At 37.2% G+C, this 2,457-nt stretch overlaps 1 long non-coding RNA gene across 1 annotated transcript; it reads right to left on the bottom strand.

Annotated features, from left to right (window-relative positions):
• Window positions 1-675: 675 nt before the first annotated feature.
• Window positions 676-2,457, bottom strand: LOC112893991. Its single transcript, XR_003228928.1, has 2 exons — window positions 1,346-2,457; window positions 676-1,166 (listed from the first exon to the last, which is right to left on the bottom strand). It is a non-coding gene; the product is annotated as an uncharacterized LOC112893991 (long non-coding RNA).

The following is a 2,457-nucleotide window of genomic DNA, read 5'->3' on the forward strand; positions in this document are numbered from 1 at the left end:
TCTTGATTAAGTTCTATCTTTATTCTGCTTACAGGATGATCGTTCGCTAAGTCAGTGAATACTAAAGAGTAAAATTTTATCTCAATTATTTGGTGTTTTCTGCCTTTCTAGTTCCTACTAGGTTTGTGCCCGCGTGTTGCAATGGGTAATAAAAAATAGTTTCACAATAACGTACAGAGCATCGAAAATACATGATAGTTTAAACTTTGTTGATATCCATATGCACTCATCTGTGTAATAATTTTAAATTAAACAAATCAAAGTACATCACGATATCCAAATCCTCATAACTCACTTTCGAATGGGTTTTCTTATGATGCGGGCATACGGCTAAGATATTTCTTAACACATTAAGAAAATATTGTCCGGTATGCGATGGACCAAAAAGTTTCCAACGTAACAACACACCTCCTGTGGGAAATAATATAGGTCATAGATGTAAGATGGATATTGATTCAGATCAACATATAAACACAGCTGATTATCAAATTCAAAACACAATGACTTCAGATAGAATTTTCATAGAAATGTCATCAAACATTTGGCTGCAACAGATTTCAATTTTGTAAATTGGTAAAGTTAAGAGAAGAAAACAGCATCGCATGGGTGAGACATTCTAGGAATAGGAAACTAAGAAAATATTCATAGCTACCATAATAGCGGAGATTTCAGGTATTTACAATGAGGCGAGCAAATTTGTAAAAATAGAAACAGAGGTTTGATGCAGGACTTTACAGAGATCACTCAGTAGCATGAAATAGTTATCAGACTTCATATTTACGGAAAGAATCAATTACTTGTTACCTTTGATAGGCGTCTATGTAATGGAAATGCTAAACCAGTATATTCTGTTCCTGGCCACGCGCGATCAGGTTTTGTTCATGACGCGGGCAGAACAGATGGTTTGCTAGCGACAATGCTGTAATATCAGGAGAGAACTTCTAGCAAAGATACAATGTTTTCTAGATCCAATCTAGCACATGGGTGAAAAATGCATGTTAAAATCTTATCTTTCCACCAATTGTCAAACATATATGAACCTTCTCTGTTAGGATGGTGTGCATTCACTTCCTGCAGTACTGCAAGACAAGATTCAGGTCACGGCTTTGGTCCATCTATTCCTGAAGCTTCTGAATGCAGCCTCTGCCTGCACCTTTGCTTGACACCTGCACAACAAGATAGAACTCGGTCGTGAAGAATGGACACATACATGTATCAGATTCATAAAACCAGCACCATACCAAACATCCAATGCAAATTCGCACATAGGGAATCCTGGTAAGCGCAGACAAGTGGATGTATTATCGCAATGGCTGAAAGGAGAAACCTGCTATTTTGTAGGCACCTGAAATCATCCACTTATACAGGCGATCATCACAACCACTCGATCTAAGTTCAACAGTTAGGATTGCTTCTTCCTCCTCCTCTGATAATCTAGTTCCATTTGTTTCTCATCTAGCCCAACATTGTTACCTACAAGCGCTCATCACGTTAGGCTCCGCCACCTCGTTTCGAGTACAGAAGCAACAGTAAGTGCACTTGAAATTTGCAATTATGGCTTTCAGCAATACCCTGACAAAACTTAGCTAAATTTTACCACAAATTTTATGGACAGTAGTATTAGCCTGGCTGCAACTGATCAGGTGCAAGCCTTCAAACAAAGTATTTCTATTGGCGATGTGATTATTACAAAAATGGATGGTCACCCTAAATGTTTTTATTTACAGTATGGTCTTCCCCTCCCAATGCTTCAAGCAATAGGTGATTGCTAATCCGTGTTATCTAGAAACGACAATATATTCCTAACATGCTAGCAATTATAGAAGGATTATTTTAAGATGTTTGTGCTAATTACACACGGAAAACACCCAGATGTTCCACAAGTTAGCAAAACACTGTTTGATTATGTGCTGTGTTCTCCACCTAGTGTAGGACTGTACAAAATAAGAACGAAAAAAGACATCAAAATAGTAGATTTTAAAATAAACAAAGCAAGGCACACAAAAACTAAAATGATCACTATCAACAAACATGAAGCATTATCAAGAAAAAGAAACTACATGTGTGCGGATTGAGTAAAGATAAGTGCTTTGCTGAATTTACATTGATGCCGTTAAAGCTACAGAACTATACAAATGCTAAATGCCTTCATGTTGAATAATTACTTAGCCTTTTTTTGTCAGAAGCCCAAATTCATAATCCAGAAGCAGCATCTAAAGAGTTTAAAATTTTGATAGGACGCAGTTGTGCTTGATGTGAGCTCCTACTATTAGCAAAAGTGATGAGTATGTTTCTCCATGCATATGTAACAGATTAGAACCACAACTGCACCTCATGTAGATGTGCACCAGGGGCAAATAACATATATCAAAAGGCATGGGATATCTACTACTTATCAAGACAAAGTGGTTCTCCATCAGCTTTTTTTAAAAACACGACTAGTGATAGAGGGAGCTC

Source organism: Panicum hallii, chromosome 1, assembly GCF_002211085.1.
Source record: "Panicum hallii strain FIL2 chromosome 1, PHallii_v3.1, whole genome shotgun sequence".
Classification (NCBI taxonomy): Eukaryota; Viridiplantae; Streptophyta; class Magnoliopsida; order Poales; family Poaceae; genus Panicum; species Panicum hallii.